Source organism: Girardinichthys multiradiatus, chromosome 12 (assembly GCF_021462225.1).
Source record: "Girardinichthys multiradiatus isolate DD_20200921_A chromosome 12, DD_fGirMul_XY1, whole genome shotgun sequence".
Lineage (NCBI taxonomy): Eukaryota > Metazoa > Chordata > Actinopteri > Cyprinodontiformes > Goodeidae > Girardinichthys > Girardinichthys multiradiatus.
Genome location: NC_061805.1, coordinates 32184967 through 32209236, shown reverse-complemented (window position 1 = coordinate 32209236; position 24270 = coordinate 32184967). Strand labels below are relative to the sequence as shown.

The following is a 24270-nucleotide window of genomic DNA, read 5'->3' as shown; positions in this document are numbered from 1 at the left end:
AATTTGCAAAAAGGTTTGCATGGATAATGCTCTTCTGTTAAGTCGTTATGCGTCTGCATTTGTTTGTTGGGATTATTTACCCTTGCACATTGCAAAATAGGCCTTTTCAGAACAGAGGGATGTATACCATCTGCTAAAAATCCTCTTTCCATTATCATTTCATGTAGTTTTAGGAGGTTTGTGCTACCTAATGGCAGAGAGAGTTACTGAACTCAACAGGGCAGGTACGAAGATCATTGTAATCCAGATAAGTCTGGGCGCTCCATTAAGCTCTGTGATGACCTTTTTCTTTGAAAGAGAGGAGGTAAATTAAAGTGTCTAAAAATAATGAAATCTTCATCTTTGACAATAGAACAGTTGTGTATAAGCTCCGGTGTTGTAAAAAGAGCAATCATGAACTTTTCTGACACTTTCCAAAAATAAGCAACTGTCAATCACAAGGTAGCAGCTAAGTTGGACGAATCATGTGGTTTTTTTTTATCAATCAGGAAAAACAGATCCAACAGTCGTTGAGAAGAAAAACTAAATAAATATGATAAGAGTTTTGATGCCCAGGGAAACAGACAGTCCAGACAATAAGGATATATCAGAACGCTCCGAACCAAGTGAAACACCCAAGATTCCCACAGTGTGAGTTTCTGATCTCCCATAGTGGCTGCCACACCCATGATCCCAGTTGGCCACATAGATGGATATTTCTAGAGCAATCACTTGAATTGGTCTTCTCTAATGGCTTCATAAAAGGAGTAATTATTCTGCAGCAGTGAGGCGCTATCGGTGGGAGATCAAATGATGTCTTCTTCTTATGGTGCTTAACAAAGCTCCTCATTCTGTAAATTTCTGAATGTCTGTTTTTTCTTCTTCAAAGGGGAAAAGAGACTCTCCTCTCACACCTCAACTAAGCACAGATGATCTCTCTGCGTTAATTAAAAGTAAAATCTCCCAACTCCATTCTGCAGTGAATCTCAGTTCTTTCTGCTTGAATAGACCTACGAGAGGATTGCAGATGCTTTCAGCAAATGTTTAATTTGTGGGGAAGAAAAAGGGGGTAGAGAGCTTGGGGAAAGTCAAGGCTGGGTGGACATTTTCACAATTTTTAAACAGTTGGAGTTGCAGAGCACACAGAGGTGACCATATTACCCCACAAAGATTAGAAATAAAGAGTTTGCTACTTTTTCTATACTGCAAAGCAAAGAAATATGTATTTTATCTAGAAAATGCCCTCGGTAGCACAGAGTGGGCGTTAAGTTTTTAATAAACTCTAAATGTTAAGAATTATAAATATTCATGCCACTCCACTTAGAATTAAATATTTATGTAACTCCAACTGATTGGTTATTCAATCTATAATGTCAACGCCGGACTTAACCATGTCAGCAATTGACTGAACCTTCCTTTTTTACATGGAAATTATGTTTAATTCATTTTCCTTATTACGCTTCAAGAGGAAATATAATTACTTCTTATTTTCTGTTCTCTGCTAACCTAGAAACAGGTGTGTTACGTAAAAGTAATACCATTAGTGACCGGGAAGTATTAAAAGTTGATGTCAGCTGAATTAAAACAGTTTGAGACCTTTAGGTTGTGATGCACATGGAGTGATTAACTTTTCTCCCGGTGTGATTGCTGAGCAGTGATATGGGGGATGATGTTCTTAGCTTTTCTTATGATCCAGAGGATTAATCTTGACAACAAATAATCCGAACCTGTAGCAGGTTTTGGCTTAGAATATGTAGTTTCTTGTTTTTAAATTGTGAGATCAAAACCAAAATAATGTTTTCCAGATCACAAAGATTGGTAATCCTGGGAATGAAAACAAGTTGGAAGCAAACAGGTGTATGTCTCAAAACACTGACTCACTCCAACATTTGTGTTGGGGGAACTTTCTGTCAAAGGACGATATAAAGACAACTATCATTGTGAATTGTAGAGGTTCCTCTGATTCATTGGGCAGAAAAAGAACAGAAAACAAGTCTTTGAAGTTCAGTGAGCAGGCAGCACAGCCCCCTTTAAGGTTCGAGATGGATTCAAGTTCCTCTGTCAACAACCTTGCTGAAGTGTCCTTCAGCAAGAAATCTCCAGCTCTGTTGTTCACCAGTCCTCCACTCAATCCTCTCTCAGCAAGACAAAAATGACGGAGATGATTAGAGTTTATTCTCTAAGAAATACAAGCCATGGTGCAGAAGATAGGGATTTAATTACCAAAAACAAGGCAACAATATTTATGTTTGCCTTCTAAAGCACACAAAGCACAATTTGAATTGAAAAGTATTGACCAAACCTTATTTCTTTTTTTTCTAAAGAGCTGTTTCCTGTAAGATGCTGCAGTGTGGTCTGAGAGATTAACTCTGTGCAGCTGAAAGTGGTGAAGAAATCATTACAAAATCATTACAAGGCTGAGGGCTGTGAGTACTGTTTCATCTGTCTCAAGCAAGTTCTGCCCACAACAAACATTAAAGACAGCATTTGGTATTCTTTATATATAGCTGTAGGTCTTTTAATTTCTTTTGGGAAAATTCAGGAAGAACTACATGAGTATATCAATAATGGGAATGCAAAAGTATTCATATTTCTTGAACTTTTTCACATTTTCTAATGTTACAACAACAAACTTCAGTGTATTTTATCAGAATTCTGTGTGATAGATATACATTAAGTACACCGTAACTGTCATGTGTTGTGCATGCCCCGTGCAATTCCGATACTGTGCTGCACCGAGCCAAACAGAAGTAGATCGCAAGACCCCCTTCTGCATACTGGTGCAGATGGCTCAGTTGGTCTTGTATTGCATTTTAGTCAACTGATACTCACATAGCCAATAGAGACAAGTTATCTATCAAACGGCTCTGGACCGAGCAGAAAGCAGCTAGCCAATGTGGAACAAAGTTCCTTCTAAAGTCCCACACTGCCCTCTGGATCATAGTGTCTCATCATCATCTTCTCTCCCTGGTCTTCTTCTTTAATTCATCGTCTTACTATAGCAGGTTTAGTTATTTTGCTGGTTTTAAAACAAACAAAACAAAAACATAGCAGCTTGGCATATGAAGTGTAGCCATTATGTATTTGCTATTTTGAAGGTTATCCGCCTTGTTTCAGCTGTATTCTGCTGTGGATGCACAGAGCACAGCATCGTTGGTGCCATGTTCAGTTAGCTCAACACGGGTTCACCGAAGACTTTTGCAGAGAGTTCGGTGTATGACACATTTGGTCCGAAAGCAGTGTAATAGTGAAATGGATAGAAAATTCGAAAATTCAGTGCCGGCAACTGCCTTTGAAAGGATGTCAAATTAATAAATCTATTTAAATCTTGATACAAATACAGCTTTTCTATGAAGCCCTCAGAGGTTGGATAGAGAACATTAGAGAACAAACAGCATCATGGAGACCAAGGAACATGGTAGACAGGTCTAGAACAAAGATTTAAAGCAGGGTTAGGTTCTAAAAAAATATCTCAAGCTTTGAACAACTCACAGAGAACTGTTCAGTTAATCATCAGAAAATTGAAAGAGTATGGTACAACTGCAAACCTACCAAGACATGCCTATCCACCTCTGCTGACGGACATTACTCAGAGTAGCAGCCAAGAGCCCTATCATGACCCTGGAGGCGCTGTGAAGATAAATCTGGCTTTTTAGGAACAGAGGCAAGAATAAAGCCATTGTTGAAAGAAAGGCATTAGAAGTTAAAGTTCCACAAAAAAATAATTATCCTAATTTAAGAAAAAATGACATGTCTAAATGTCAAGTACATCATAAACTGTGTTTTGGTTTTGTGAATTTCTAGTATTAAACAGAGCTTAAAAAAGAATTAGTCCAAGTAAATTCTGTGTTGATGAATTTTCTCTGTGTGTTTAATTTTCTTCATCCATTACTAAAATATCAACAAATACAGTGAAGAGGCAACATATGCTTTGAGTCACTCATGTCTGACATTTTTGCAACTGGATAAAAAGAAACTAAACATTTGTTCCTCTGAGTATGCTCTCTGTTTTGCTTCAACCACCTACACATATAACCCACTGAAAAATCTCAACTATTTTATGCTCACGCTGCTTCGGCCTCTTCTGTCAAACTTAAATATGAGGAGGGTAGACAAAATTAACAAAAATACGTCTCTAACAAAGTATCACCTGAATAACTCTGATTTTCATGCCTCTATGTGACCCTAAATAAGGTAACGCAGAGGGGGTATCCACATAGAGAAGACATCACCCTTCTTTTAGTGTTTTTTTTTTTAAATTCAGGTTCTGCAGACCTGAATTAACACGCAGGGCAGCATGTTTGTGAATAGAGATTCATCCCTCTCCGAAACATGACGTGTGCTCATATCACATGGTGCTCTTTGATTGTGCCTTGCAAAATGTGTGGCAAACTAGGAACCTCTTCTGCATGACACAAATCTGTCTGTAAAGGTCGAGAAGCAACACAGGCCAGATGTCAAAATATCCTTTCCAATTAAGTGCAAACATTGTTAAGAGGCCTTGTTGCTCACATGTCCTGTTTTCACTTGAATGTTCTTAGTAGAAACAAGTTGTTGATGTCACTGTGTCTTAAAATATCAAAACAATAACCAAGCAACATGCTCATTGACAATAAATAAAAACGGTTAAATTGAACCAAGCAACAAATAACTTTCAAAAAACATTCTTATTAGCAAGATAGGCCAAGATCAGATCAGTGTCATGGGAAAAAAAAAAACGTTTTTTGGACAACCCTACTGTCACATTTCTGAATTTCTTTCATTATATTTTTCTTCACCTCATTCTGAAGACATTTTTATGCAAGCTTCTGTTTGAGTCGGTCAGATCAGTGGTGGTTCTTTAAAGCTCATTCTCATTAGGTCTTTCTCTGTTCCAGTGTCTTAAAGCAGCCCTCCACATAATCCCTTCCACTTTACATTACCCGAACAGTCTCATTAGAAGTCTCAACCACCTGCAAACGCTGCCTATCGACCCCCAGTGTCTAGACTCCAGGAGCTTTTCTCCTTTCTTTGTTTAAGCCCTTCTGCCACTTCTGAGTTTATCATGATAATAAATCTGTCATACTTATACTCTGCAAAGTGGCCTGTGAAAGTATACACACTTGTTGAACTTTCCTACATATTGTCACATTAAAACCACAAACTTCAATATATTTTTTCATGGTTTTATCTTATAGAGAACACAAAGCAGTGATTCATTTGTAAGTGGGAATAGATGGTTTTCAAAATGTTTATTACAAATAAACATCTAAAAAGTGTGGCATGCATTTGTATTCTGTTCCCTTTACTCTGATGCCCATAAAAAAAAAACAAAGCGACCAATTGCAATCAGAAGTCATCTAATTAGTGCACAGAGTACATCATTCCATATAGTTTAATCTCAGTTTTAAAACAGTTGTACTGTACAGGCCTCAGCCGTTTGTTACAGCACCATAAGGACCAAGGAGCACAGCAGACATGTCAGGGAGGGAATTTTGAGAAGAATTAAGTTATAAAACAATATTCCAGGTTTTGAACATCTCACAGAGCTGAGTTCGATCCATCATCCAACTTTGGAAAGAAAATTTGGAAAGAAAACCCAAATTGGTAAGCTGGGCAGATAGAGCATTAATCAGAGAAGCAGCCAAGGGGTCCATGGTAACTTTGAGGAAGCTGTAGTGATCATTCAGTTCAGGTGGGAAAATTTGTTGACAAGATAATTATTAGTCATGTACTCCACAAATCTGGTCAAACATGTGGAAGAAGCCACTCTGGTCAGATGAAACCCAAATTGAACTTTTTGGCCTTTATGCAAACACTGTTTGTGGAGGAAAACAAACTCTTTTCAGATTTGTTGTGACATGTAAAAGGGGTTAGGCATATCTTTGCAATGCATTAGATATGAATACAGTTTCTTTCACCTAGCAACTAAAATACAGTAAACGTTGGTGAAACCTACATTCACTCAAGATACATTTCATTTCTAGATTTTTTGTTGCATAAAATGAAATGTTTCCAAGCTAGAAAACTGCATTGGTCTAAAAATATCTGAGGAAGTTGAGAAAGGGTAACCTCTAATGGAAATGTTACATCAACTATATGTGCACATAGGAAAGCCCTGTGTTATGCAGCTAAGCATCACTGTGTGTGACGTCTGTCTGAAGGAGCAGAAATGGCCAATGTATCTAGGGATTCGGGCTCTCTGACAGCTGCCTGCTTTCGGCTTGCAAGAATAAGAGCGCCTCAGTGCTGCAGCCTCTCCTGAGATGAATAAAATATGACAAGCACACGGAGTTGTGCTTCGCTGTTGCTCTGATGCAACGTGGAACAACACCTCCAACGCTAAGGAAGAAAGAGGACGGCTGCTCATGTTTCCATCTGGGTGTGTGAGAGCAATACAGGGAGAGAAATAGCAGAAATATCTGAAAGATAAGAGAGGGTTATTTTAACTTTCTTTTAAGAACACTGCAACACATTGCTGCATTTATCTGACGGTCATATCTACAGGTTTCTGTGCATAGGTTTTACATTTCTTCCTCTGAAACCTAAAGACACTCCATCTTCTGTGAGATGTATTTCCACAAAAAAATATGGGGTTTCTCCACTTACTAGGCTAATCAATCGTGACTTACTAGGGCAATCAGTAAGTGCTGAAATTTTAGAAGCTGTGAACGCTGCAAAGGAAAATACTCCACAGCTCCAATAGAACTGTAGGGTGCCTAAAACACGAAGGCGTTTGTAAACTAGGGGATCTGACAATTTAAGACAAATTCAAGTACCGTGAGGTTAAGAGTAAACAAAAAACACTCCTCTAAAAGCCCCTGTACGTTATTTTAGAAGAGTGCTCAGAGGTAGCACAGAGATGATTAACCCTGTGATTAACCCACGTAAATACAGTTGCTGCTGAGGTGTTCTTCTGCAGAGGCAGAGACTTGTATACAAAATAAACATTTATTCACGACTTGGGTTGATAAACGGACCTTCGATGTAGCTGCAAGCAGCAACATAGGGGCAAGTGGCGCTTCGCTGAGCTAGAGTTGCTATGGAAACGTGATCTGATCGGTTTAAAGGTTTGGCTCAAGCAGTGAGAATAAACGCTTGTGGCTTAATAAAGCTCCCCATTGGTCAAATGAGCCAAAGGTGATGAGAAAACCTCAGAGGGCATAAATCTGTTTGAAATCATATTTTCGTATGCAGTTGTGATAAAATGTGAAGGGCTTTAAAAGTTGAATATCACTGATGGCCTCTGGAATTTATTTGCTGGAAAATGTTTTTCATTTTTAAAAAAAGAATCTGCATTTTTTTTTTTACACATTTTTACACACTTTGTCTTCTGTTCCCCTAAATGTGCCTCTGGCTACAGAAACCCTAAGATGGCAGAACATTAAAAAGTCAATGGGTGATATCTCAGCAGCATTAACTGAGTATTTTTTTCCAGTCTATGGTAAAAGCACATGAAACAGCCACAAAGTTACGATTAAACCACACGTTGCACTTAATGTGAAGCAAAGAAATCCTGTGGAGGGATCAATTCCCTACTGTCAAGCCTGGTTTGCGATTCTGTCTTCCCATCTTGGTGTGAATTATATAAGGGCAGAGACAATATGGGGGCTGTATTTGGTACTGTTGTTACCCTTCTGAGCTGCCAAAGGAGATAGCCAAAGAGCTGAGTTGGTGAGTAGGTGTTAAGTGGAGGGGGTGGTGCGAGCAGCATCTTATGCCCCTTTTCCACTGGCTCAATGGGGGTTTTCACATGACGTTGTGGTCAAGTGATCGCACTTTACAATCGGCATCTAGGGTGGCAACTGCAGCCTGTTTTCATTGTTTTAGCGTGATCAGTGAAGGAAAACTCCGGACCATTCATTTAACTATGGGGAAATCTTGCTTAATTGTGGGTTGTGCTGCGGGTGGTGGTCAAGACCAACGTTCATTCTATCGTCTGCCAGCTGTGATAGAAAATCAGTGCGAGAAAACAAAAACACTGAGTACGCAACATCGACAACTTTGGCTGAATATATACAGGGGTTGGACAATGAAACTGAAACACCTGGTTTTAGACCACAATAATTTATCAGTATGGTGTAAGGCCTCCTTCAGGATACAATGTTTGAACCATTGAATGCACATGGTCCTCAAGAATGGTTCGGTAGTCCTTGGCAGTGCCCATCTAGCACAAGTATTGGGCCAAGGGAATGCCATGATATGGCAGCCCAAACCATCACTGATCCACCCCCATGCTTCACTCTAGGCATGCAACAATTTGGGTGATACGCTTCTTTGGGGCTTCTCCACACCGTAACTCTCCCGGATGTGGGGAAAACATCCCTACATACATGTTTCACATTGTCCACAGCCCAAGATTTGCGCTCCTTGCACCATTGAAACCAACGTTTGGCATTGGCATGAGTGATCAAAGGTTTGGCTATAGCAGCCCGGCCGTGTATATTGACCCTGTGGAGCTCCCGACGGACAGTTCTGGTGGAAACAGGAGAGTTGAGGTGCACATTTAATTCTGCCGTGATTTGGGCAGCCGTGGTTTTATGTTTTTTGGAAACAATCCGGGTTAGCACCCGAACATCCCTTTCAGACAGCTTCCTCTTGCGTCCACAGTTAATCCTGTTGGATGTGGTTCGTCCTTCTTGGTGGTATGCTGACATTACCCTGGATACCGTGGCTCTTGATACATCACAAAGACTTGCTGTCTTGGTCACAGATGCACCAGCAAGACGTGCACCAACAATTTGTCCTCTTTTGAACTCTGGTATGTCACCCATAATGTTGTGTGCATTTCAATATTTTGAGCAAAACTGTGCTCTTACCCTGCTAATTGAACCTTCACACTCTGCTCTTACTGGTGCAATGTGCAATCAATGAAGACTGGCTACCAGGCTGGTCCAATTTAGCCATGAAACCTCCCACACTAAAATGACAGCTGTTTCAGTTTCATTGTCCAACTCCTGTACAGGTCCTTCTCAAAATATTAGCATATTGTGATAAAGTTCATTATTTTCCATAATGTCATGATGAAAATTGAACATTCATATATTTTAGATTCATTGCACACTAACTGAAATATTTCAGGTCTTTTATTGTCTTAATACGGATGATTTTGGCATACAGCTCATGAAAACCCAAAATTCCTATCTTACAAAATTAGCATATCATTAAAAGGGTCTCTAAACAAGCTATGAACCTAATCATCTGAATCAACAAGTTAACTCTAAACACCTGCAAAAGATTCCTGAGGCCTTTAAAACTCCCAGCCTGGTTCATCACTCAAAACCCCAATCATGGATAAGACTGCCGACTTGACTGCTGTCCAGAAGGCCACTATAGACACCCTCAAGCAAGAGGGTAAGACACAGAAAGAAATTTTTGAACAAATAGGCTGTTCCCAGAGTGCTGTATCAAGGCACCTCAGTGGGAAGTCTGTGGGAAGGAAAAAGTGTGGCAGAAAACGCTGCACAACGAGAAGAGGTGACCGGACCCTGAGGAAGATTGTGGAGAAGGGCCGATTCCAGACCTTGGGGGACCTGTGGAAGCAGTGGACTGAGTCTGGAGTAGAAACATCCAGAGCCACCGTGCACAGGCATGTGCAGGAAATGGGCTAAAGGTGCCGCATTCCCCAGGTCAAGCCACTTTTGAACCAGAAACAGCGGCAGAAGCGCCTGACCTGGACTACAGAGAAGCAGCACTGGACTGTTGCTCAGTGGTCCAAAGTACTTTTTTCGGATGAAAGCAAATTCTGCATGTCATCCGGAAATCAAGGTGCCAGAGTCTGGAGGAAGACTGGGGAGAAGGAAATGCCAAAATGCCAGAAGTCCAGTGTCAAGTACCCACAGTCAGTGATGGTCTGGGGTGCCGTGTCAGCTGCTGGTGTTGGTCCACTGTGTTTTATCAAGGGCAGGGTCAATGCAGCTAGCTATCAGGAGATTTTGGAGCACTTCATGCTTCCATCTGCTGAAAAGCTTTATGGAGATGAAGATTTCATTTTTCAGCACGACCTGGCACCTGCTCACAGTGCCAAAACCACTGGTAAATGGTTTACTGACCATGGTATCACTGTGCTCAATTGGCCTGCCAACTCTCCTGACCTGAACCCCATAGAGAATCTGTGGGATATTGTGAAGAGAACGTTGAGAGACTCAAGACCCAACACTCTGGATGAGCTAAAGGCCGCTATCGAAGCATCCTGGGCCTCCATAAGACCTCAGCTGTGCCACAGGCTGATTGCCTCCATGCCACGCCGTATTGAAGCAGTCATTTCTGCAAAAGGATTCCCGACCAAGTATTGAGTGCATAAGTGTACATGATTATTTGAAGGTTGACGTTTTTTGTATTAAAAACACTTTTCTTTTATTGGTCGGATGAAATATGCTAATTTTGTGAGATAGGAATTTTGGGTTTTCATGAGCTGTATGCCAAAATCATCCGTATTAAGACAATAAAAGACCTGAAATATTTCAGTTAGTGTGCAATGAATCTAAAATATATGAATGTTAAATTTTCATCATGACATTATGGAAAATAATGAACTTTATCACAATATGCTAATATTTTGATAAGGACCTGTATATCCAGGGTGGATTTGGACGGCATGAACCTCACTCATGCCCAAGTGTGGAGTGCACATTTTGTGACAGGTAAATAAATATTGTTCGTCTACATTTATTGTAATAATATTCTAGAAAGTAGTCTGCCAAGACCGTGAGCTGATCAGCTGATTGTAAAACTGGCTGGCAGCACTCAGCACTGCCACCCAGCACTGTGACCTACTTCAGTAAGCTGCGCTCTCACACCTTAAACAGATAGATGTAGGCTGAAATTTACCTTTACTGTTGTACTGTAAATGTATTATCAAGTCATATAACTATTATGTAATTATCCTATAAAAGGCAATATTAAACTAACCATGGATTTTTGCCAATGTTGTGGCTATGAAAAAATAGTTGCATACTTGCCAATCGTCCGGATTTCCGCTAAACAAACCAACATATGGATACACCTTGTTGATGACTGCAATTTTCTTCAGGTACATTAGGTACATCCGGAGGCTGTAACGACTCTAGATACTTATCCATGGTCGAAAAAGTATGCAGTGTTGCAATGGTGTGAAAAGCGTGACGCCATACGGAGACACCCAAGATGGCGGACTGGAAGTGAGGCTGCGACGCCAGTGACGTCAGTGAAAACCCCCCATTTGGCCCAACTCGACTCCTCTCGGCTCGCTTTGCGAGTGTTGTTATTACTGTTTTTTTCCATGCAGTACCTAGTTTTTTTGTCCCTGGTCCTGAGCAAGTCCAACAGGGGCTAAGTCGGGACTACATGTGACATGAACTGCTGTTCACTGATTGGCCATGGGACCAGGAGAATGAGAAGCTTTTCGCTAAGCTAGTGCAGGGTAAGGTTAATAAAACTCATGAGTGACTACAACAATTTTAAGTACCACAATAGCCAGAGCAGGACAAACTGAAATATAGTTTTCCTATTTACAAATAATGACCCATGCCTGAAGGCTGAAAGAAAAGAAAAAGGACCAATCAGCTTTTTGAATTACATGCTGGCAGAGCACTATTTAATAACATCCTAAACCAACTGATCACACTTAAATTCAGCTGTTCAGATGCACAAACATTTCCATCAAAACCCACAAACTGATTGTGTTTTCCTAATGGTGAAATCTTATCAAGCAACCACATGGAGCAGGAAATATGTTGGAAAGCAAATCTAAAACACTGCAGCTCAGTATGACCGTGCACTGGGGTCATGTTTAAATTACTGGTTGACTGAGGAGAGGTCTGAAGTCTAAGTCAGTGAGCTGCTGAGTTATTCTGCCTCTCAGCAACCTGGATGTGACTTCTGCAAAGACAGAGAAATCAAGTGGAGGTGATAAGGTCTGACATATCATGGCAATGGGTTTGTGGCTGACCAGGCGTGTTACATTTACCACACGTGATAGTTCCTAACATCATGACCGACCTGAGCCATTTTACCGACAGATGGAGAGCATAAGCGGCAAGGAGGAGCTCAGGTTAGCGCTCAGCTTGCTGCAGGATTGAGGAGAGTAGCTGATAAGGGGATAGACTTAGGCTCTCATCCTGTCTGCTGGTGGAAAATTAATTGAACCACATGTAAGACTGTACGCAGGAATAATAATCCCCTATTTTAAGTGTGTATGAATAAGTCTTGCCTGGTTTACTGCTACACATCTTTCACATGAAATCCCAATGGATATAATTACTGAGCAGAAAACTATCATTAGGAAGTGCTACTATTACCCTTTAACGGTATGCTCCCAACAAGAGGAAGGTAAAAGTAGTTTATCCCCTCAAAAACCTTTAGCATCCTATAATTCCGGCAGTAGATGGAAATGTAATGATGCACAAGTTGATTTTGGCACGGTGCTTTACTTCACTGCAACCTGACGAATTTCCCTAGCAAGTGTGAAAACCCAATTAGGGCCCGACACACTGAGAGGATATCAGACGCCACTGTTGATGCTGACTTTACAAGCTGACAGAGCCAGAGGGGACTCCCGTTCTTTATCACAGGGGGGGCTTCTGCTTCTGTACAGCGTTATTGTTGGTACACTGCTTATCAAAATCTCCTGGCATCCTCTTTAAAGCTAAACCCTGTCTAATTCTGCACATCGCAGACTGCTGTGATGTGTTTTCATAGTTTGACTAACACTATTTGAGGTGCAGCTGACAAAGCTTCCCAGTGCTGATTGCTAATGCTGATCTAATATTGACATTGCTGCACTAATAAAGCTATGAAATTAATCTTTTCTTTTTGTTTGCTCTCATTAAATCAAGACTTCTACACCCTTATTGTCATTATAAATAAATCTTGCTGTTATAGGTCTTGCTTTTTGTCGACTTTGTCTTGGCATAAATAACTTTGATGTGGTTCTAAATGGAGCTTCAGCTTTAGGGCAAAACCATAACGCACATAGCTACATAGACCCTTTTGTTTTCCAAAGAGGTGGAGGTATGCATCCAAAATTTCCCAATTTAAAAGCTTTCTGTGTCCACGTTGGAGCTGTGTTGGTGCAGCAGGTAAGGAAAACAGAGCCCATTGGTTTAAAAACCACAAAGACCTTTTTGTGATGCAGGGATCAAGCTGAACAGAGAACAAGGAGGTCTGCTACTCCAGGTGAGCAATTACAGAGGCAATGTGTTAATCTTGCTGACTGGCACTGTCTCAAGGTCAACTTCAGACCCCATAAAATGAGTCTTTTGTATTCACTTCCCATCCCTTCTGATTTCTCATTTCCCAATGCTTTCATACACTTCTTAGAGATGAGTGTGGGATATTTAGAGAGGAGGGAGTCACTTTGAAGCTTCAGAAGGTAAACAGTTTAGGTCAGACTAAGGGAAGCTAGCACTGATGCCACTGGTTGACCCACAGACAAACAGAAAAAGTTGATACTCCCTCTATGAGAGAAAAGTATACTGGAAAATGAATGAATTTAGTATCAAAATAATGTTTTTTTTTATATAGACAAAAAAAAAAAAATCAAATTAACACATAATATAACGCAGGAAAGTCCAAAATCTGGCCCAGGGGCCATCTGCTGCCCTCTGAATGATTTTGGACACAAGTAAAGAATAGCACAAATTTAGCCAACCAGCACAGGAAGCTGATGCTGATGAACAGTGTTAAATATTTTTTTAGAGTGAGATTTATACAAGAAGTGTTTATTGAAAATGTCAGTTAAAATACAAAGAGCTTGAATTTTACTTTTAGAGTAAATAGAATCAGACACATCCAGTGTCTTTTATTCAAAAACTTGGCAAGCAGTTTTGAAGAGAGACCTAATCCTGTAGTTGTTTCTGAAAATAGACAAAAACATTCTTTATAGACCAATAGAACAGAAAACATTAAACTCAAATTGTATGGCTTTCTTTTTATAAGGCTAGTATGCGAGTATGTTTTTTATGTTTTGGACCAATGATGATTTAAGGATCTCTTTTCTGCAAAATCTGACACTAATTTGTTTTATTAAAACATTGCACATTGTTTGTTGTTGAAAAGGCAAAATTACAAAATATGGACCCAGAGGCTGAAGCTAACAGCTAGTCCTAGAGGAGCCAAGGTTATACAAAGAGCTGTTTTGCAAACATTTAAATCATTCTCCTTTTTGCATTGTGCAGTTATTTTATCTAGAAACCAATGATTTTTTTACACAAGAAATGGAGGTAGGAGGCAGTGCACCATCATTGATCCTCTTGAAAACAGAACAGTTAAAGTCTTTCCAGTCAGAGTAACCATCTGTAAAGCAGAGTAAAAAAGAATAAAGCAATTTAGGAGGACCCTAATTCATTGCTTTTTACACTGCCATATTATTGTATTAGGTAGTTCCTCGGGAAAAACTTTACATGTTCTGTTCTCTATAGAGGTTTCACACAGGAACATAAAGAGTGGCGCACTGCCTCAAACCTTTGTTTTACGTGTAAATAATCATCAGCTCCAATGCAAACAGGATGACAGCATAAAGGTTCATGAAGTAATGTACGCATAAACCACTTTGATGTTTTGTAGACGTCCGCTTCGCTCTTGGTCTCTCTCACACTAGCCATTAGCTTCAGGCTCTGGGACCAGCTAATCTAGATTTCTACTAAACAAAGACATCAGAGGGGTTATCTACTACTAGTGACATGCTAACTGCTTATAACCTTTTCAAGTAAACCTCACTTTGAAAATCCTGATGTACCCCTTTAAATGCAGAAAAACCCAATCTTGATGCTCCTTCAACCCAGGTCAAGGTTTCTGTGACTGACAAAAAGAAACACCGAATGGCATCGTAAGGAGACAGATGTTAGTCTAACAAAAGGTTTGGTCTCATTTCTACAGTAAAAAAAATACTGGAAAAAACCTGGCATTTGCAACTGAATGTTAGGAGATGAACAATGCTCAGGCATTTTGTCCACTTTAACTCTGACTGATACGCGTACAACTCATGCAGCCCTATGTTGGATTAAAGATATTCTCGGCAGGGTGTCTGTCTCTGTCTCAGAGAAAAGCCTAAACACCAAATTTTACTGTAAAAATATAATAAGCTTTTAAATAAAATCCAAGAACAACAAAATTAATGCCTACTGTGTGAAAATAACAAAAGAAAAACTAGAATTTAGTTTAAACAATCAACATGTTTTAATGCATACAGTTTCTTCCCTGTTCTTTTGACCGAGGTAACAAAAAGCTATCCCTGTCTAAAATGTATATCTATTAAAAGACCCCAGATTTAAGTTAGGGATTAGGTTTTGGGGTTTTCCAGTTTTATCTGATTTCTGGCTTCTGGTATTTCCTTGCCACCTGTCCAGGCAAGCATTATCCGAAAAGGGCTTACGGAAAAATCTGTTGTTAGGGAATAATCCGATTATAAGATGAAAATCTGACTCAGAGGTGCATGCAGCAAAAAGTCTGACAACCTACTTAAATATGTGAAAACATCTAATACTTTCCAGTTATATTTATCTACTTAGTATGAAAAAAGTAGAAAGTTATTGTAAAACATATTAATTTAGTGAAAGCGTTTCCCTAGCCAGGCACTATGGAAAAGAAGACTGCGGTATTCAAACCTTTTCTGTGTATCACGTGGAGACAAAGGGGTAGTCCTATCAGGCCCTTCAAACATACATTTGGTTTAGGGGAAACTCCTAAGACAAAGGGGGTATGAGATGAATTAGCAAACACAAACCCACAAGTACTTCCTTAGTCTGTTAAAGACATTTTTATGGACACATAAACCATTATAATGTCTATTTTGATGTATTCTGATGTGTATTTTTTTTCATTTAGGGATACTCCTCAACAAGCATAAACATATAGCCAAAATTATGTTGCATTTCTCCATTAAAATGCTTTAATGTTACAAGAACTGCTGACATATATAGTTTTAGGCAAGGAATTGGCTTAAGGTCCTGATCAGGGCATTTTTTAAAATGATTAGTCTCTAACAAAACTGAAGTCTCAAAACCTGTTGTTTGTTTACTCTGTAATTTTAACAGCTGCACCCCTTTGAGATATGCGTCCGCATTCTATTTAGCATGGATATTGTTTGGTTGCTCAGTCAGTTCAATCTGAATTTTTACAAACAATCTGAATTATTTAATTTTCCTTTGGGATTAATAAAGTATTTTTGAATTGAATTGAATTGAATTGAATTGAATGTTTTAACCCTTTACAATGACATTCACAATGAAAGAGAGACGGTATTTACAGCTGCAGCTTTCTGTCTGTCTGTCTGTCTGTCTGTCTGTCATATACCAAGCAGTAAAAAAAGCAAAGTTTATAAAGCAGGAAAATATTGTTTCTGTATTGTTTTACAGGTGCAATGAACTGGACCCTCTTTACTGTATGTAATATGCCAAGTTAACAATAAGTCATATCAAAACACAAAGGAAACATGCTAATTTTAGTTTAGCCCAGCAAACTGCTAAGTATAAAGATATTGTAAGCAGGATCAAGATTTATTATAAAAGGCTGTAGCTCTATGTATGGAGTCAGATATGTCTTTAGAAAAAAATTATAAACTTATGCACCTTTGATATAATGCCTTGTCAGGTGCTCAGAACATAATTGGAGAGTAACTTAGGTGATATAACAACCCCAATGCTAATGTAAAAATGCAATTTGGTAATTGTAGTGCATGTACATGGCATTGCTTTTAATTAAGTATCAGACTAGGACTCTGTGATGGCAGATAGCGGTTCTTAAATAAATCAGATCAGTACAAAATTCTGTTGGGAATTCTCTCATTTCATGATTTTCACCACAGCTCATCTGTTTGGTAAAATTGTCAATTTCTCTTCAACTAGCGTATATGGATATAATTATCCAGACCTGAAACACAATTGCAGACTGCATTGGAACCCTGAGCCTGGTATCACGGTCATTCTTTCACAACATAGATAAATATAACACTATGCTGAAGCCTTTTACTGGCTTGAATACTGATGTTGTGTCCTGTTCATGTAAAACTTTCTTTCGGGCACCATGCCGATACATAAAGAGCTCCATATCAGAGTCACTCTCAAATTCTCATATGTGGCAAAAGCTAATCCCAAAGATGTAACGTTACAAGCTGCATAATCTAATCTTTATAAAACATTTAAGGTTCTTTTGAAATGCCAGAGGGACTCTTGAGTTAAAAAAAAACAACAACCACCTTGACTCTTATAATTCTCTTATTCTCTGGATCAGCAACAGCAGTGAAAATGACATCATGCATTTAAACGGGTGAACAAACATGAATTGCAGCTGTTGGCTTTTTCCCCCCGATGTCTGTTCTTTGCTGCCTCAGGGAAGAGAGAGCTTTTAGAACAATACAGCAGCTGTTGGAAAAAAGAAAATCCATGTGATCTTATTTATTTTTTTATGAAAGTGCCTCCACACATTTCTTTGCAAAGCTGCAACCATATTCATATTAAAACATGACATAAACCTTCATTAGGCCTTTATGGGATTAAGAATGGGTTTGGTTTATGTTTTACAGCAAAGTTCACCTCTTTGATCGATTAAGCTTGTTCTGGATTCAGGATCTGTGAACTGTGGGCCGTGTTCCCACTGCCATAACAAGAGGCCTGTCATGCTCTGTGCTTTTTATTCACTCATCACAAATATAAATATAAATAGCAGCAGCATGAGCAATTATAGTCATTCATGAATTGATTTAACTGGATTATGATCAATCTTAAAAACCACAAGGCTCCTCTTCTTCCTCCTTTTGAGCACTTCACAATGAGAGGTGGCTCAGTTCATTGATCTACAATACACAAGGTTGCCACAAGCAAGGTGGAAGAGTGGATGCGCTCACTCAGGGTGATTAAAATTACATCATAATAGGTCAATTGTGTGCTTTCATATCTAAGCATGAAGTTTTTCAGACAAACATTGAAACGCATATTATATTCTGTTGATGTTAGCTCCATAATCTCATTAGAAGACAGGGTTCCACTAAATTATAGCACCAATGAAACCATCCAGTTTTATAATCAACAACGATCCATAACAGAGGAAATAAACACTAATAAAGATGTAAGATCTTAGAGAGCAAATTAGATAATTCTTTGTCTATAACTGAGGTGCTGCCACATAAGTCATAAAAAATACTCAAATCATTACCCCCAGATCAGTGGGCCTTGAGATGAAAATTAAACATGAATTAAGTCTCAATTCTGCTAAGAATCACAACTATGTTGTTTTTATCTAGAAAAAGACAGTTTTTACTTTGAAGATGACAGTCCCTCCTGTGTGTGCCTACTTGTGGCCATATAATTATCGTCAACCTATGTGTGTGAATTAACAATGTTGCAGGGGACTGTTTTGAATGCGGCTTTTGCAGTTGCTAGCAATATTGCCTTGAACCAAGATGAACCTGGGTTTAAATCCCCGTTTTTTTAATGCATGGAGTTTGCACGGTTTCTCCTTATTTTGTAGGGTTCTCTCCAGGTACTACAGCTTCCTTCCACTGTCCAAAGATATGCATGCTAGGTTAATAAGCCAATCTACTTTGCGGCTGGATGGATGGATGGATGGATGGATGGATGGATGGAGTCTAACTGCAGAACACCTGTCACTTATGGTAGAGCCCAAGAGCCTAAAGGTCTTAGAGAGTGTTGGAAGTAACAATAATGCACAATCAAGTTTCCTAACACCATACAGCCCTACTGTCTTTATTAACTGATTCAAAGGAAAAGTGGCTCCATCTGTAAAGAACAGACTGTGGTTATTCGGAATTACAGCCACAATAAACATTATCAGACCACACATCGAGTCAAACACATGCATATTTTTTTTATATATTTTACTGTTACAAACAGCAGACACAATCATTTTTAGAGTTTATCATCAAATCCATGTTTGGAGTAATCCAGTTTAACCAATAACCAAGCCCTTTAACAACACACATGTTGCCATATGGGGAAATGAACTGTCCTCTGTCATGGTGGGACCATCAATTGTGAACAAGGTACTTAAAGTCCTCCACTTGAGTCAGAGGCTTATTCAAGACCTGGAGGGAGCAGAGCACCTTTTTTTTCTTTAATTGGCTTATTAGCTACCATTTGTACATTTCAATCATAAATAATTGGGGTTGCATGGGCCGTCAGCTGTAATTTTTTTAGATCAGCAGCTGAAAATATTAGAAACCACACACTAAAAACGGGGCTCATCAGGAGTTCAGCTCAGCCTATGTGAATTGCAGCTGTGGTTAAAAATTAGCAGGAGGTCTCTAATGAAATTCCAACATCTTCACACTTTGGGCCCCAGGGTGATAAAAGGGTTCAGTCTGTGAATCACCAAGCATGCAGTCGGTTAGAGTGAAACCTCTTCACAAGACAGCAAACAAGTCAGTGGAATTAAGAAAAAGCAAATACAACAGATCTCACAAATAAACAGAAACCTCTTTAATATGTTGACAGCTCACTATAACTGGCAACATTATCTAGAACTGAATTAGTCTGATCATAACAAGCAGTGGTTTGTATAAGGTAGCGTTAGGGCAGCAAACTAATGTGGATTTTGAGGTTTTCTGTCACTTCTTTATACCAGAAGTGTTTTGCTCATTCAGGAACCAGCGGGTCTGCTGCAGCACAAATCTAACCGCAGCTGCTGCACAGCTTTTACCTACCTACTGTGATGTCCTGCAGCACATATCTTTGTTCCGAGTTTTAATCAAATGAAGAGATAATACAGGACTCACTCTTACCTCAGCCATGAGTCCGGGTGAAGTCTCCGTAGAGGGTATGCTGTTCATGTAAATGCACGAAGGAACTCCGCCGAAGATGGTCATCCTTCAGGCTCAGTCATGATGTTTCGCCTCCACCATAAACAACTCCAGTCTCTGTCGTTGTTCCATCCGCAGACTGGAGAGGTTAGTTTGTGGGTCCCATTAGCCCGTACGGTCTCTCGGTGCCGGTTCTGTAAGGATCCAGCCTGCTTTATACCGCGAATAACCCGCTTCTATGTGTCGCTCGGAGACGGAAGGAGAAGTAATTCCGCCCAGCGTTTACTCCGACCCCTTCTTCCTTACAATCACTGCTGTAATCTGTTTAAGTAGAAGCTTGGATGCGCTTCAAGCGGTGGGTCGACCTGTCTTTTTTTTTTTTTTTTTTCTCGGCTGTCCGATGAGCAGACAGCTTCATGCTGCAGGGAGGCAGCGCCGCACCGTGCGCCCTGCGCTCCCACATGGCCCAACAGCACTGCCTGCTGTACTTAAAGCGACACAGCATACAGATCATTCTGCTTTCCGGGCCAAGCAGCGGACCTTTATCGGCCAAGCCAAAGCCGACCCGACGTTTTATGAGGCCCTGAATTTTATGTGGGGGCCCAGTTCAATTAATTCATTTTAGGCTAAACAGTGCGAATGTATGCAATTCGACAAGACAAAGCAAATTCATTACATATACATAATTAATAACCTTAATAAAACCTTTCACAAACAGGTCCCGTCTATCAATCCTTGTGCACTTTACTTGCTTGACTACAAGGGTGAAATAGAAGAATAAAATGAAATATGAGATCATTTGCTTAAACTGTTTACATAATGTAAATCTTAATTGTTGACTAGTTGTTTAAGTCAGAAGAATTGCAACTTCTAATATGTTAGAAAATTTTAAACATAACTTCCATATGTGCTTATGGCTGTCAACCAACAGCAGGTGTGAAAAAAAAGCTTTCCAAACTCAGAAGGCAGAAGACATTTTGCAGGTTATGTCTAAATTATGATGCTGCAAATATGTGCACAACTTGTTTTGTGAGAATTCAATTTCTCTGCCTCTGCCTCTAAGAAGTCCCAGAGTTTGCGTATTCCTCCTGCTGGCCCTGACCAAGGTTAAACACTGCTGATCAGATGAGTAATGTTTGCAGGGTTGTCGTAGGAATAAATCTCAAATGCTTTTGCATTAGCATTTTTGCCAATCCACCTACAAAAGGCTGAATGATATTTTTGCATTCTTGAATGTTTGCAGAGCTGCATGGTGACATAGTGCTTAGCACAAGTTGTTGTTGCCTTGCAGCAAGAATGTCCTGGATTTAAATCTCGACCAGGGGCTTTTTTGTGTAAATTTTGCTTGTTCTCCCTGTGCATGCGTGGATTCTCTCTGGATGCTCTGACTTCCTCCTGTAAATCAAAAATATGCATGCTAAGTTAATTGGTCTCTCTAAATTACCCTAAGGTTTAAGTATGTGGGTACATGGCCGTTTGTCCTGTCTCTTTGTGTTGCCTTGTAATGGACCAGCAACCTGTCCAGGGTGTACCCCACCTGTAGCCTATGACTCCTGGAAATAGACACCAGCTCCCCCAGCAATCCTCCAAGATAAGTGGGTATAGACAATAAATGGATGGATTTTTGCCTTTTTTTATTTTTGCATTCGGCATTTAACAGACTATATTTGATAGGGAATAAAGATTAGTCTATTTTGGTTGGACTCTGCTTCCGAATGATACTTCATCGGTCAGACCTTCTTTTAGTCTAATTGAGCAATTAAAGATCATTTCTATGTTGCTAAGCAGTATTTTATTCTGTGTTTTTACATGAAATCCTTATGTCTACACAGTTATATGGAGGACCGATTTAAAAATAAATACAGAAATAAATAAATGCTCAATAGATAAATAAGCATACAATTAAATGCACAAAAATACATTAAATAAATAAATGTAGGTTTAAAAATAAATGCTTTCATGAACAACTGAACACAGAACCACATGCATCTAAAGGTTTGTCGGTGATCCTGCTCAGGCAGGTATTCTGAAATTCTCCTCTTAACTATAACTGTATTTAAATGACAATGAGTCATTTAAATACTGTCACCTGCTGCTTCTTGTATGGTTTTCATTCATTTCTCTAAGCTTTCCTGATGTCATTTGTTTCTCTTGTTACCATTTGGCATAATGGTATAATCCTTGTCTTTCTTTTCAGCATGTTCTTCAATCACAATAAAGTCCTGCCTCTACCTCCACACAAATCACAGGACGGGTGAGCAGGAATGGCTGAAGAGTCAGCTCTCTTTTTCTTCTGACTGTGACGAAACACTCTGCTGACAAGATGAGCAACATTTGAAAAATTGGGGGAAAAATCACTTCAACTACTTGAATTTTGCACCATGGGGCCCTGAACAGAATTTGATAGAAAGGCCTGCTACCTACCCATCACTACAGCTCAACAAATAACCCATTATATTATCAGTGTTTAAAGGGTCATGCATATACATCAAGTTTAACCAGTAAGAATGGCCACCTGAGAAAGCTCAGAGACAAAAGAAAACTAACTATAATTTGTAAATAATGTGTATGAAAATTCTATGTGTACTGTATCTGTTTTTTTTTAATTATTGATTCACTCTTCTTAACCTTTATTTCTTTTGTCTTTCCTACTTATTGTTCAAGTCCTACCATGTCTCTTGCTGTATGTTGTATTGGGTTTTGTTTCTGGAGGACTACTATGGAAATAAGCTCCTGGGCTTTTTGGTGTTTTTTATCCTTTATTATGGTATATGATTGTACGTTTTGAAGTGCTAAGGTTGCTCTTTTTTTTTGCTATCACCAAATAAATTCAACCGACCAATCAATCAATCAATCAATCAATCAATCAATCAATCAATCAATCAATCAATCAATCAATCAATCAATCAATCAATCAATCAATCAATCAATCAATCAATCAATCTCAGACATTCAAATGCTCCAAATGAACAATTTCTGAGTGGGAGAATTGTTTTTGTGTTAGATATTTGTGGACAGATTGTTGTAATAAGGTTTGTTTGTTGCTTCATTCATATTCATTTTACTAGATTTATATAGTTATGGCATCAGGAAGAAAATATTCATCTTTCAACATATTGAAAGATTTCGCAACAGTTCTTGTACTCTTGGGGGTCCCCTTTTGAATTGGGGACACTGAGCTGATGCATATGCCTCATATAATGAGGCAGAAGTCCAGACTAATCACGCACAAGCTTACCCTTTCTGTCACATTGTGATTTGTTCAGTTGGGTTTAACATTTTCCGGCTTGTCTCTCTGATTTTGATCTTTTCTGCATCACCCCTCTCAAACCCACCTCCAGATGTTTAGCCATGTGTGACTCTGTTGTACACAGGATTTCCGCTTAAACTGGGATGATCATCTGCTCTGTTTAACACCATTTCTTGTGCGTAAACTGTGTTGTTGAGTCAGTTTTAATATTCTGTTTCTTACCAAGTGTGCTGTCTTATCAATTGCCCCTGAAGTTGCATTGCACAGATGCATGCACAGTGCAAATATCTGCATGCAATCAGAGGGAAAAATATAATAAAATTCATGTATCAGGATTGTGTGTGTTTTCCCTGTTTTATGTTTTAATGAAAGAGCGGTTAGGTTTCAAGGTACACATTAAACACTCCATGCTGTGTCTGATAAACTCAAGATCAATCAGTTTGGAATGAAGAACATCTTTAAAACATTATTTTCAAGTCTTGCCACATACAGGTCCTTCTCAAAATATTAGCATATTGTGATAAAGTTCATTATTTTCCATAATGTCATGATGAAAATTTAACATTCATATATTTTAGATTCATTGCACATTAACTGAAATATTTCAGGTCTTTTATTGTCTTAATACGGATGATTTTGGCATACAGCTCATGAAAACCCAAAATTCCTATCTCACAAAATTAGCATATTTCATCCGACCAATAAAAGAAAAGTGTTTTTAATACAAAAAACGTCAACCTTCAAATAATCATGTACAGTTATGCACTCAATACTTGCTTGGGAATCCTTTTGCAGAAATTACTGCTTCAATGCGGCGTGGCATGGAGGCAATCAGCCTGTGGCACTGCTGAGGTCTTATGGAGGCCCAGGATGCTTCGATTCCTTTAGCTCATCCAGAGTGTTGGGTCTTGAGTCTCTCAACGTTCTCTTCACAAAATCCCACAGATTCTCTATGGGGTTCAGGTCAGGAGAGTTGGCAGGCCAATTGAGCACACTGATACCATGGTCAGTAAACCATTTACCAGTGGTTTTGACACTGTGAGCAGGTGCCAGGTCGTGCTGAAAAATGAAATCTTCATCTCCATAAAGCTTTTCAGCAGATGGAAGCATGAAGTGCTCCAAAATCTCCTGATAGCTAGCTGCATTGACCCTGCCCTTGATAAAACACAGTGGACCAACACCAGCAGCTGACACGGCACCCCAGACCATCACTGACTGTGGGTACTTGACACTGGACTTCTGGCATTTTGGATTTCCTTCTACCCAGTCTTCCTCCAAACTCTGGCACCTTGACTTCCGAATGACATGCAGAATTTGCTTTCATCCGAAA

General features: G+C 39.3%; 1 protein-coding gene across 1 annotated transcript in view; it reads right to left on the bottom strand.

Moving 5' to 3' along the window:
• The window catches only part of wscd2 (WSC domain containing 2), a 56010-nt gene extending 35846 nt beyond the window's left edge, over positions 1-20164 (bottom strand). Inside the window, exon 1 of the mRNA XM_047382061.1 lies at positions 19673-20164. The gene's annotated coding sequence lies outside the window, so the exon portion shown is untranslated. The remainder of the gene's footprint in view (positions 1-19672) is intronic.
• Between the last annotated feature and the right edge of the window lie 4106 nt (positions 20165-24270).